Here is a 13861-nt window from a genome sequence, read left to right as displayed (position 1 = left end):
CGCGAAGATCTCGCGAGACTTCAGGGCGCCGGCATCCCTCAACGGAAAAGTTCTAACACCTGGTCTTTACTTCCCGCCTGCAGAATCCCCACGCCGCCCAATACCCTCGCGGCCCAGACTCCCTCGGGGCCGCTCCTTCGCGCGTCATTAGTAACTCCGCCATCTTGGCTAGAAACGACTCTCGCGGGAACTACAAATACCGACGTACAAAGCAGGTACCGCTCTGGTCCGGAGTTTTGGAGCCATCGGTAGTCAGGGTACCTATTTGTGAGTAGTCGAGTCCTTTCATCTGGAACGTTTAGTGGTTTTCGGATCGAAAGATATGTTCTGCGGGCTAGGGATAGGGCTGTACTTCGCATAATTTTCCTCGGATAAAACTCTGTTATGCAAATTTTGCATCACTAGGGGAACGACTTGTACTCGTATTTTCTAGCGTTGAATCTAAAATGTACTTTCAGAGGCTTAAGAATTTATTTCCTTACATTGATTAGGATTCAGATACTTACTAAACACCCACAAGATACTGATATTTAAAGGAGTAATATGACCAAAATGTATGAGATTTGTTTTCATTATCTTTATTTTATTTTTTGACGGCTGGACGGTACACGGATGGAACCCCGGACCTTGGTGTTATCAGCACCATACTCTAACCAACTGAGTTATCTGGCCAGCTCATCACCGTTTTTTTTGTTTTTTTTCCTTTGGTGTTTTTCTTTTTTGTTGTTGTTGTTGTTGTTTGCTGTTTTTCCTTTTTTTTTTTTTTTTTTTTTTTTTGTTGTTGTTGTTAGTAAAAGTACTCTCTCCTGGTACTGATGCCCCACAGGGAGGGAAAAAAGAAAACCCAACCTGGTTTAGTTAGAATCACCCTCCTCCCCCCTTAAAAAAAAAAAAAAAAGGCCAGTTGTACATTTATTTAGAATAACCCCAAAGTGGAAACAATCCAAATGTCCACCAACAACTGAATGGATAAACAAAATGTGGTAGATCTATGGAATCAAATACCACCTAGCAATGAAAATGAACTACTGATATATGAGTCAACATGAGTGAATCTCAAAATGATTAGAGTGAAAGAATCCAGACACAAAGAGAGTACATGCTGCATGATTCTATTTATATGAAATTCTAGAAAAGGTAAAACTATAGGGATAGAAAGCAAATCAGTAATTCCCAGAGAATGGGGAGGGGAGAAGGGATTGTTAGCAAAGGGGCTCCAGGGAACTTTTTGGAATGATGAAAATATTCTTTATCATGATTGTAGTGGTAGTCGCATGACTGCATATATTTGTGTAAACTCATTGAATTGTACACTTAAAATTGGCAAATTTTATTTTATGTAAATTATACCTCAATAAAGTTCAGCCCCACAAAATAAAGAATGCAAAATTTAAAAAATATTGCCCCAAATGAGAAAGCATTTGCATTGCATCAAATCTAAGATACCATTGAATCTAAGACCACAATTATATAACAGGAAAGAAAAAAATGCTGCGGAGTGAACTGTGACATGCCATTAATCTTTTTTTTTTTTTTTTTTAATGTTTTGGCAGCTGGCCAGTATGGGGATCTGAACCCTTGACCTTGGTATTATAACATTCCACTCTAACCAACTGTGCTAACTGGCCAGCCTTTTTTCACATTTAAACATGTCTGAAATTAGGACACATATTAAGAGCCGGCTGGTTAGTTTAGTTGGTTAGAGTGCAGTGTTATAAATCCCAAAATCAAGAGTTTGGATCCCCATACCGGCCAGCCGCCAAAAAAAAATGTCTTAGGCACAAGTGAACGTTATTTCTGTATTATGTGCAATTAGGGAGAAAGGGTGGAGAAATGGGAGAGAGGGGCAAATACCAAGTTAGAGAGATAAACAGACACACACCCACAGAGGGCAGGATCCAAATTAAGGATGCGTTAGGAGCCCAAGGCAGAAAGCTGGCTTAGGGCCAAGGTCCCATTTTTGCTGACATGTAGAATATATTACTCAGATTCTGTACTTAAATTTTCTCACCTCTATTGCCCAACCTATGCTTTAATTCCTAATTCAAGACTATTTCCCTGTATTTGGGATCTCTTACTCTTGCCTTCAGAACCCGAGAGCCTTGCTTAATTATCTACCTCTGACCTACTGCTTAGCTCTGCACTTACATCTTGTTATATGTCTCTTTGTAGTGCCCACTAGCTTTAAACCACCAGCTATATGTCAGTCGTCAGAGTTGGGTGGCCCAGGGCTCAGTCCTTAGAACTCTTTTCTATCTACACTCAGTCCTTTGTTAATCTCATACATTCTTTTGGCTTTTCTCTCTGCTGACAACTTCAAAATTTGTATTTCTAGCCCATATCTCTCCTCTGAATTCTAGACTCATGTATCTGCCTACTTGGCATCTCAACTTAGATGTCTGATGTGTTCACAGTCTCTGAATGTGGCCAGAACTGAACACTTGATCTTCCCCTACACCAGTTGTGTTAGTTTCCTATTGCTGCTGTAACATTACTACAAATTTAGTGGTTTTATTTATTTATTTATTTCCTCTTTTTTTATTTTTTATTGAATCATAATTGATTATACATATTTTGGGGGTTCAATGTTGACATATGTTGATCAAAGCAATATTACTAGTATAGATATCATTACAAATATTACTTATTCTTTATGCCCCTTGTCCAATCTCTCCCTACCCCCCACTCCCTCCCCGCTCCCACCACTGATAACCCTAGATTTCATCTCTCCCTCTGAAAGAGTAATGGTTACTCTGTTGATTTGTTGCCTAGATGATCTATCCAATGCTGAAAGGTGTGTTCAGGTCCCCAAATATTATCATAGAGCAGATGCTTCTTCTGTCACTCTGGAATTGGCTTTGTGAAGAGAGACACCCTCTTTTCTTTGGTCTCTGCTGGTGACTCTCCTTGTGTCAGTGTACTCCAGTGGCTGGTGGACCATCTGCGTGGTGGTTGTGATGTCTAGTCACTTTTGTGGGAGTTACTGTGGTAGCTGTGTTGGACCACCCACATGGAGGTGATGTTTTTGGCATGCTCCTTGGCGCTGGTGATGTGCCTGGTTGTGGGGGGGGGGGGGGTCCAGTCCCCGGCTCTATGCCTCAGGACTCTGGGTGAGCCCCGAGGTGCTGGCAGTGTGCCTGGGTGTGTGTGTGGGGGGTCTGGTCCCCAGCTTGATGCCCTGGGCTTCTATGTGGGGCCCCCAAATTTAGTGGGTTTAAATAATACAAATTTATTATCTTACAGTTCTGTAGGTTAAAAGTCCAACATGAGTCTCATTGGGCTAAAACCAAGGTATTGACAGGACTGAGTACCTTCCTGGAGACTCTAGGAGAGAATCTATTTCCTTGTCTTTTTTCATTCTTGAGACTGCCTGTATTACTTGACTGTGGCCCCTTTCTCCATCTTCAAAGCTAGCAACATAGCATCTCTCTCTGACTTTGTTTCTGTCTGTGTTTCTTTCACTCTGGCTGTCTCCCCCTTCAACTTTAAAGACCCCAGTGATTACATTGGGCCCACCTGTATAATCCAGGATAATCTCCCTATTTTAAGGTCAGTTGATTAGCAACCTTTATTCCCTTTTGCCATATTACCTAACAGGTAGGTAGGGGATTAATAGGTTCTGGGGATTAAGATGTGTACAACTTGGGGGGGGGGGCATTATTCTTTCAACCACACACTGTAAACTTTCTATTTTTTGGTTTTTTTGCTGGCCAGTACATAAACCTTCTTTTAAATTAAACTTTTAATTAAAGCGTAACGCATATGCAGACAAGTGCACAAATGGTAAGCATACAGCTTGCTGAATTTCCACAAAGTGAACACACTCATGTAACCAGCGCAGAGATCAAGAAACACAACATTGCCAGCACTCCAGATACCCACTTCGTGCCCCTTCCCAGTCACTTCGCCCACCAAGAAAACCACCATCCTGACTTCTAACACCATTGACTGGTTTTGTCTGTTTTGAATCTTATGTGACTCATATAATATGTATTCTTTTATAGGCTTCTTTCAACATTTATGACTATGAGATTCATTTATGTTGTGTGTAGCTGTGAATTGTTCCTTCTTGTTGCTGTACAGTATTCCATTGTATGAATCTAGTACAATTTATTTATTCAGGGCTGGCGGTTAGTTCATTTGGTTATTTTTTATTTTATTTATTTATTTATTTAAAAGATGACCGGTAAGGGGATCTTAACCCTTGACTTGGTGTTGTCAGCACCACGCTCACCCAGTGAGCAAACCGGCCATCCTTATATGGGATCCGAACCCGTGGCCTTGGTGTTATCAGCACCGCACTCTCCCGAGTGAGCCACAGGCCGGCCCTAGTTCATTTGGTTAGAGTGCAGTGTTGTAACATCAAGGTCAGGAGTTTGGATCCCTGTACAGGCCAGCTGCAAAAAATATATGAATAAATAAATAATTTATCCATTCCACTACTGGAGGCTATTACAAGTAGTGCTGATCTGAACATCTTAGTACATGTTGTTTGGTGATCTTTTGTGTGCATTAATGTTGGATACATACCTAGGAATGGAATTGCTGGCTCCATAGAGTAAGCATATGCTCAACTTTAGTAGATACCACCAAACAGTTTTCCAACGTGGTTGTACCAATTTACACTCTTGCCAGCAGTGTGTGAGTCCTAATTGCCGCATACCCTTCCCAACACTTGGTATTGTTTGGTGGGTGGGTTGTGGTAGCTCATTCTAGTTTTACTTTGCATTTCTCTGATGATTGATGAAGTCGAGCACCTTTTCATGTTTATTTTTCACTGTATGCCTTATATAATAATAATTATTATTATTGTTTTTGTTTATTTTATTTTTGGTGGCTGGCTGGTACTGGGCTCCGAAACCTTGACCTTGACTGTAAGCCTTTTTAGCCTTTTGGTTATTGTACCATGTTATTATATTATTTATCCCAAAGCAAAGAAAAAACAAAACCAAGCAGGGGCAGTGTTATGGCTTCTTTTCATCAAGTAAGGGGGAGAGCAAGTGTGTGTGTGTGTGTGTGTGTGTGTGTGTGTGTGTGAAAGAGAGAGAGAGAGAGAGAGAGAGAGAGAGAGAGAGAACTCTTTCCAAAGTCCCTCACGTCACTGATTCTTACTGTTTCACTGTACACTCCAAGGTTCTTTTTTCACTTCCTAAGATGAGCAATATCATGTTTGGGACCCTGCTCTAGAACAGCAGAAGGAAAATGTCTGTATACACACAGAAGAATCTTACTTCAAAACTTCTTCCCTGGCCTTCATTGAACAGGCTGCTTTTAATAAATTGTATTGCCCCTTTTATATGAACTCTTTTCACAAATAATACTCTCTGTGGGAATCATGTGGGACTGCCTGGTGTTCAGCTCCACCCAGCTTATGGGAACTATAAAATTAACATTCGATTTCAAGATAAAATTGATTTTCATTTAAATGGTTTTGTGTTCACTGTTGTTTTTGATTAATTATTAACCCAGATCAGCTCTGAAATTATGCAAATCCTAAACAGACAACTAGGAAAGGAGTTGGAAAATTTGTATAGAACAAAAAAATTATTTCACACAAGTGCCTACTCATTGTAATGTTGTCTGTGAAAGAAAGTGTATTGGTCTGTTTCTGTTGCTTATTACAGGATACCTGAAACTGGGCAATTTATAAAGAAATGAAATTTATTTCTTACAGTTTGGAGGCTGGGAAGTTGAAGGTCCAGGGAACACATCTAGTGAGGTCCTTCTTTTGGCAGTGGCAGAGAGTCACATGCTGAGAATGGCTTGAGCAAGAGTGCTAACCTTCTCACTTGCTCTCCTTATAAAACCTTCAGAACCATGCCCATGATAACTTATTACTTCATGAATGGATCAATCTATTCAGGAGGCCCTAGTCCTCACGATCCAATTACCTCTCAAAGATCTTACCTTTCAAATATCATAATTGGACTTCCCATCCTCTTAACACTGTTACAATGGAGATTGTTTCCAATACATGAACTTTTAAGGGATACATTTAACCCACAGCAGAAAGGGTAATATTTTATTTTATGAATTAGCCAAGTTCAAGTTTTGTTTGAGAACTTTGGACTCCAGGGTAAAAAGGAGGTTCACATAGTATAATCATTTGAAGTACTTTCCCACTGGTTAAGAATTATAACAAAAAATGTTATCCAGCTATCTCTCACGGTCTCCGATGACATAAAACAAACGGTAGTGGAAGATATGACATAAGGAATTCAGTTACATGGGAAACAATGGTGAATTTCTCAATTTAAAATAAGTTTTAACCCCAAGGTCATGGGTTTGGATCCCTGAACAGGCCGGCCACCAAAAAAAGAAGAAGAAAAAGAAGTTTTTAGAGGCCTAGTGGGTTAGCTCAGTTGGTTAGAGCATGATGTCATGATGTTGGTAACACCAAGGTCAAGAGCTCAGATCCCTGAACTCGCTAGCTACCAAAAAAAATATACGTCTACAGAATAGAAAGCTTTATCTTGATGTTAAGATGCATAGTTTTAAATTAGTCTTCTTGCTACAATTTGAAAATGTTATTTGGATTTTTTTCTAAATCTTAAATTCAAAAGGTTGTTAATTCCCCCAATCCTTTCCTACTCCACTGAGATTCACACATAGAGGGAATTATCTATTGACTTTTTACTGAAGATGAGCATTTAGTTCTCTTATAACTACCAGCATACACATGTGTGGGCACATAGGTTGAGTCAGAAAGCGTTTGAGAAGAGAAATGTAGAATAAAGTTATTTGTCTCGTCTAGTTTCGATTAAAAGAGAAAAATGGACAAGGAGTATTGAACAGAGAGGAAACACTTTTTCGGATCTAAAATATTCTGTTCATTTATATGCTTTGCTAGAGATTTCTTTTCGCCATACTACTAAAAAAAAAAAGCTGGAGATAGAGAATATTTAAGACCCAGTTAGCTAAATAAGAAACCTTGTTGTTAACCATCTTGTTTTTTTTTTTTTTTTTTGGCAGCTGGTGGTGTGGGTCTCTGAACCCTTGACCTTGGTGTTATGACACTGCGCTCTAATCAGCTGAGCTATTCAGCCAGCCTGACTAACCATCTTGAAGGCATGTTTTCAAGTAAGATTAAATTTGACTTTGCTTTGTTCTATGTCATCTACAGGGGTCCTCTCTATTGTGCTTCCCAAACACTAAGTATAAGGAGATAAGGACTCTTGTCATAATGTTTTCGTAAAGAACCTGTCTTTACCCATCCAGTGTTAAAGCTTCTATCAACTCCAATAGCTTATAAAACATGTTTTGGAGAATTTCATGATGTCATAAGCATATTTATTGTAGAAAATAGTGCTAGCAAACAAATTGTATCTGTTATTAATTACTTAAGTCACAGCATACTGGAAAACCACAAGTAAATGAAAAGTAGTGCTTCTAACAGGATTTATTCACAATGTAAACCATTTTCTCCTATATACTTTTGCTTATCCCCCATCTTTATTATTTAGTTATATTTGTTCATTAAGTCATAATTCAGTGTTAATATCATGACTATGTAGGGCCAAGCCCCTGGTGCGCTCGGGAGAGTGCGGTGCTCCCGCCGCGGGTTCGGATCCTATATAGGGATGACCAGTGTGCTCACAGCGCTCACTGGCTGAGCGCGGTGTGTCCGGTCTCAAAAAAAGACAAAAAAAAAAAATCATGACTATGTAAATATCGTTCATAGATAAGACATATAATATACTTTTATTATACTTCCTTTCTTTTTTCTTTTAATGTTTTTTTTTTTTTTTTTAAAAGATGACCGGTAAGGGGATCTTAACCCTTGGCTTGGATTTGTCAGCACCACACTCAGCCAGTGAGCGAACCGGCCATCCCTATATGGGATCCGAACCCGTGGCCTTGGTGTTATCAGCACCACACTCTCCCGAGTGAGCCACGGGCTAACCCTCTTTTAATGTTTTTTTAAAGGTTAGTCAAGTAAAGCAGTGGGAGTGGAGAAAGAACAAAGAAATCTGTAACTGTTTGTGATATGCTTCCTTTCTTATACAACATTTTGTTTCTCCTGGAGTTTAATTGCTTTGGTTGTTTTATTTGTTTGATTGATTTGTTTCCTTGTACCTATTACTATTATTTTCATCAAGTTCCTCCAGAGATGTAAAACCCTACTTTATAAGGTCATACATATCAGGTAATCTATTAATTTTTTGTTCAACCTATTTGGAGACATCTTTCCTCCTACTCCGGTATGTGTTGGTTGACCGTAAGCCTGTTATACAGATGTCCTGGGATTTCACTTTGCCTTTCTTGGATTCTCCTGTTTACTAGACATCATTCTACTGTTTTTGACCATTTGGGTTGTTTCCAATTTGGGGCTATTATATAATGTTGCTATGTACATTCTAGTATGTGTTTCTTTATGCATGTATTTCTGTTGGGTATATACTTAAAGGTGGAATTGCTGGCTTAGGTGGAATTGTGCATGTGTTCAACTTGTGAACTTGGATGGAAAAAGATTTACATCTCCATTTTTACTAACCATTAACCAAAATTTAGCATTTCCCTCGGTTATGAATGTAGGCAACAAACCATAGCAGTATTAGCAGTACTTGTGATTTTGACTGATAGAAATCATAGATCTTTTCCTAGCACATTACAGTTGTTGCAGATAATGTAAAATACTGGTGACACTGATATTCCTGAACTTTTCTGGGTTTCTGCAGCACAAATTGGCTTGTTTCCTGTTGGTTTCCCCCAGTGCATGTGCTCAAGTTTCATAATTCCTCCAATTCAGTTAAGCAAGTTTTATGTCCTTGCGGGTACATATTTTTTATACTTTCTTTATTATTATTTTAGTGTAATTTCAAAGTGTTGTGGAGATGAAAATGTGTTCATTCCGCCAAAGTGTTCTATATGGCTTTAAATTTATACTGGATCTGTAGTTAAATCTTTCTTTTCCAATATTTTTATGTATACCTTTGATCTTTTTTAAATAGATCAATCTTGATAGAAGTATGTCTATTATGTTCGTCTTTTCAAAGAACCAGCTTTTGGTTTTGTTGATCATCTTCCTTGTTTTTGTATGTTTATTTCATTTTATTAATTTTTGCTCTTCTCTCTATTATTTTCATCCCTCTATCTTCTTAGATTTACTCTGCTCTTTCTCTAGCTTCACAAATTGAATACTTTATGTAATAATTTGGAATATTTTTAAAAGTGAATTTAATACTATCAAGTTTCTTTATGATTGCATTTTAGATGCATCTCACATGTTTTTATATGTATTTTATTGCCATTCAATTTTATCATTTTCATGGTTTCCATTATGATTTTCTCATTAACTTATTGGCTAGTGTGTTTTTAGTTTTTAGATATACGTCTTTTTTTAACTGTCTTTTAATATTGATTTAAAATTTCTTTTCTTTTTTTTTTTTTTTTTAAAGATGACCGGTAAGGGGATCTTTAACCCTTGACTTGGTGTTGTCAGCACCACGCTCAGCCAGTGAGCAAACCGGCCATCCCTATATGGGATCCGAACCCGTGGCCTTAGTGTTATCAGCACCGCACTCTCCTGAGTGAGCCATGGGCCGGCCCTGGATGTTTAATTTTTGATAAATTTAGAGTTAATAAGTAGCCACATCATTCTTCCAAATAACACATGGAGTTTTCAGTACCTTCACACCAACCTTTCCCATCACATCACTTTTGCATGTCATGGCTATAAGGTATATGGGTTTCATTTTTTTTAACCTCCTCTTTTTATATTAACAATTAGTACCTATGTAAGATTTTGCAAACTCTTTGCCCACCATTTCTTTTTGCTTTCTTTTCCTTTCTGGGTTCAATTTCCTTCTTGCCAAAATCTTTATTTTAATAGTTACGTCATTAAAGATCTGTGAATAGTAAACAACCACAATCTTTATATGTCTAAAAATGCTTTTATTTTTCTCTCACTCTTAAATGAAAATTTAGCTGGATACATTTAAACAAGTACCTTGCTTCCTTCAAATCTTTGCTCCAGTGTCAGCTTCTTAATGAGATGACTCTGACAACCCTTCAAAACTTACCCTATTTCCTGCCCCCCAGCAGTCTCAATTCCCTTACCTGCTTTTACCTATTATATAATTATAACATGTTTATAATGTTTATTGTTTACTTCCCCTCTTTCCCCACCAGAATGTCAATTCCATGACAGTATATATTTCTATTTCATTCACTGATGTATCCCAAGCATTTAGAAAAATGCCCAACACATAGTAGGTACTGAGTTTCTTTTTAATAGACTTTATTTTTTAGAGCAGTTTTAGGTTTACAAACAAATTGAGCAGAAGGTCCAGAGATTTCCCATCTTTCCCCTGCCTCCACATATGCATAGCCTCCCTCATTATCAACATCCCTGACCAGAGTGGTATGTTTATTACAATGGATGAACCTACATTTACACCTCATTATCACCCAAAGTCCATAGTTTACATCAGGGTTCACTCTTGGTGTTGTACATTCTATGGGTTTGAAAAAATGTATAACAACATGTATCTGCTATTGTAGTATCATACTGAGTAGTTTTACTACCCTAAAAATCCTCTGTGTTCTGCCTATTCATCCTTTCCTCTCCCCTAAGCCCTGGAAACCACTGATCTTTTTACTGTTTCCATAGTTTTGCCTTTTCCAGATGTCATATAGGTGGAATCATACAGTATGTAGCCTTTTCAGATTGGCTTCTTTCATTTAGTATTAGGTATTTAAGTTCCCTCCATGTCTTTTCATGGCTTGATAGTTTATTTCTTTTTAGTGCTGAATAATATTCCATTGTCTGGATGTATGGATGTACCACTCACCTCTTGAAAGACATCTTGGTTGTTTCTAAGTTTTGGCAATTATGAATAAGGCTGCTATCAACATCCATATGCAGGTTCTTGTGTGGACTTAAGTTTTCAACTTCTTTGGGTAGATACCAAGGAGCGTGATTGCTGGATCATATGGTAAGACTATGTTTAGTTTTGTAAGAAACTGCCAAACTGCCTTTCCAACCAAAGTGGCTGTACCATTTTACCTTCCCGCCAGCAATAAATGAGAATTCCTGTTGCTCCACATCCTTGCCAGCATTTGGCAATCAATGAGCGCAGGGTTATTTTTTTCTATTCAAATCTTTTAATTCTTTCAACAATGTTTTGTAGTTTTTAGAGTATAAGTGTTGTACTTCTTTTGTTAAATTTATTCCTAATATTATTATTGATGCTATTGTAAATAGAATCATCTTCTTAATTTTTAATTTCATTTTCAGATTGTTCATTGAAAGTGTAGAAATATAGGGGCCGGCTCGTGGCTCACTTGGGCGAGTGTTGATAACACTCTGGTGCTGATAACACTCTAGTCACTGGTGCTGATAACACTAAGGCCAAGGGTTCAGATCCCTATATAGGGATGGCCAGTTAACTCACTTGGGAGAGCGTGGTGCTGACAACACCAAGTCAAGGGTTAAGATCCCCTTACTGGTCATCTTTATTTAAAAAAAAAAAATGAAAGAAAGTGTAGAAATACAATTGATTTTTTAAATATCGATCCTCTATCCTGGAACTATGCCAAACTCATTTATTGGTCCTCATAGGGGTTTTTTTAGTGTATTCCTTAGGGTTTTCTATATAAATGATCATGTCATCTGCTGAGAGAGATTTTTACTTCTCCCTTTCCAATATGAATACCTTTTATTTCATTGTTGTATTAGTCTGTTTTGTGTTGCTATAACAGAATACCTGAGACTGGGTAATTTATAAAGAACAGAGGTTTATTTGGCTTATGATTCTGGGACAGTTGTGTCTGGTGTGGGCCTCAGGCTGCTTCTACTCGTGGCAGAAAGCAGCAGGCAGCCAGCGGATACAAGCAGATCACACAATGAGAGGAAGCAAGAGAGAGGGGGGAGGTACCAGGATCTTTTAAACAATCAGCTCTCGCAGGAACTAATGGAGCAAGATCTCACTCAGGCCCTCCTCCCCCAGGGAAAGCATTAATCCATTCATGAAGGATCTGCCCCATGGCTCAAACAGCTCCCAATACTGCCACATTGGGGATCAGATTTCCACATGAGTTTTGGCAGGGACAACACATATCTTGCTCAATCACCATGGATGGAACCTCCAGTTCAATGTCGAATAGAGGTAGTGAAAGCAGACATTCTTGTCTTGTTCCTGATCTTAGGAGGAAAGCATCCAGTCTATTACCACTATGTTGTTAGGTGTGAGTTTTTCATAGATGTTCTTTTTCAGGTTGAGGAAGTTCCCTTCTATACCTAGTTTGTTGGGTGTTTTTATCATGAAAGTGTATTGGATTTTGATCAAATGCTTTTTCTGTGTCAATCAAGATGATTATGTGGTTTTTTTTCCTACTGATATGGATGTTGTTAAAGATAGGAACACAAAACAAAGTGTTTTTTCCTATCCTCACACTCAAGACAACACAGAACACTTTACCTTTGGTCACCAAAGTGTGTGAGGATTTCCCCACACACACCAACCAAGCAATTCTTCAGCAGGCACCCAGCTGGGTGCCCCCAAATTCAATTCAACTGACACTATCAACCTGGAGATAGCATCAGATCCCACAGGCTGAGGGCTCAGTCCCACAAGACTGCCCTCTACTTCAGACACCAACAGCAAGTAGTAGGTTGTCACCTATACTTCTGACCTACTGCTGTAAATTGGGGGTTCCCATGGCACCCTCCTCAGCTTCAATTAATTTGCTAGAGCAGCTCACAGAACTCAGGGAAACACTTTACTTACATTTACCCATTCATTATAAACAATATTACAAAGGATACAGATGAACAGCCAAATGAAAGAGATGCACAGAACAAGGCATGTGAGAAGGGACACAGAGCTTCCATGCCCTCTCTGTGTGTGCCACCATCCAGGCACCTCCTCATGTATAGCTATCCAGAAGCTCCCAGAACCCAGTCCTTTTGAATTTTTATGGAGGCTGCATTGTGTAGACATGATTGATTAAATCACTGCCCACTGGGGGTCAACTCAACCTTCAGCCCCTCTCCCCTCTCTGAAGTTGGGGGTAGGGGCGTGGAGCTGAACGTCTCAACCCTCTAATCACATGGTTGGTTTCCCTGGCAACCAGCCCCCATCCTGAGACTATCCAGCCCACCAAGAGTCACCTCATTAGAACAAAAGGTGCTCCTATGACCTAGGAAATTATGGATTTATGATTAAACTCTTTTATGTTAAAACTCTTGTTATATGTCTATTCAAATTATACATTTCTTCCTGAGTCAGTTTTCATAGTTTGTGTGTCCCTAGAAATTTGTCATTCCATTCTAGTTATCTAATTTCTTAGCATACAGTTATGCATGGTATTCTTTTATAATCCTGTTTATGTCTTTAAGATCAGCAGTAAAGTCCCTTTTTTCATATCAGACTCTAGTAATTTGAGCCTTCTCTTTTTCTTGGTCAGTCTAGCTAAAGCTTTGCCAATCTTTACATCAACCTTTTATTGATCTTTTTAAAGAACCAGCTTTTGGTTTCATTATTTTTTATTTATTTTATTATTATTATTATTATTATTATTTTTTGCATTCCCTTCAGTGTCCTGCACAATATTTCATACCTAGTAAATGTTCAACCAACAACATTTGTTAACTGTTGATTTATTGATTAAGGCATCACTGGTTTTTCTCTATTGTCTTTCTAATCTCTATTTCATTAATTTCTACGTCAGTCTTTATTGCTCCCTTCCTTCTGCTTGCTTTAGGATTAGTTGACTCATCTTTCTCCAGTGTTTTAAGGTGGAAGATTAGGTTATTTGAAATCTTTCTTCTTTTTTAATATAGGCATTGACAGCTATAAATTTCTCTTTAAGCACTGCTTTTGCTGCATCTCATAAGTTTAGGTATGTTGTATCTTCA

The 13861-nt window shown here is 38.4% G+C and overlaps 1 long non-coding RNA gene across 1 annotated transcript; it reads left to right on the top strand.

Annotated features, from left to right (window-relative positions):
* Positions 1 to 99: 99 nt before the first annotated feature.
* Positions 100 to 7081, top strand: LOC103605453. The gene is made up of 2 exons (XR_551791.1): positions 100 to 267; positions 6973 to 7081. It is a non-coding gene; the product is annotated as an uncharacterized LOC103605453 (long non-coding RNA).
* Positions 7082 to 13861: the final 6780 nt, after the last annotated feature.

This window comes from Galeopterus variegatus, unplaced genomic scaffold (assembly GCF_000696425.1).
Source record: "Galeopterus variegatus unplaced genomic scaffold, G_variegatus-3.0.2 Scaffold5822, whole genome shotgun sequence".
NCBI classification, from domain to species: Eukaryota; Metazoa; Chordata; class Mammalia; order Dermoptera; family Cynocephalidae; genus Galeopterus; species Galeopterus variegatus.
The sequence above is the reverse complement of the archived record's forward strand: the minus strand, read 5'-3'. Positions and strand labels throughout refer to the sequence as shown.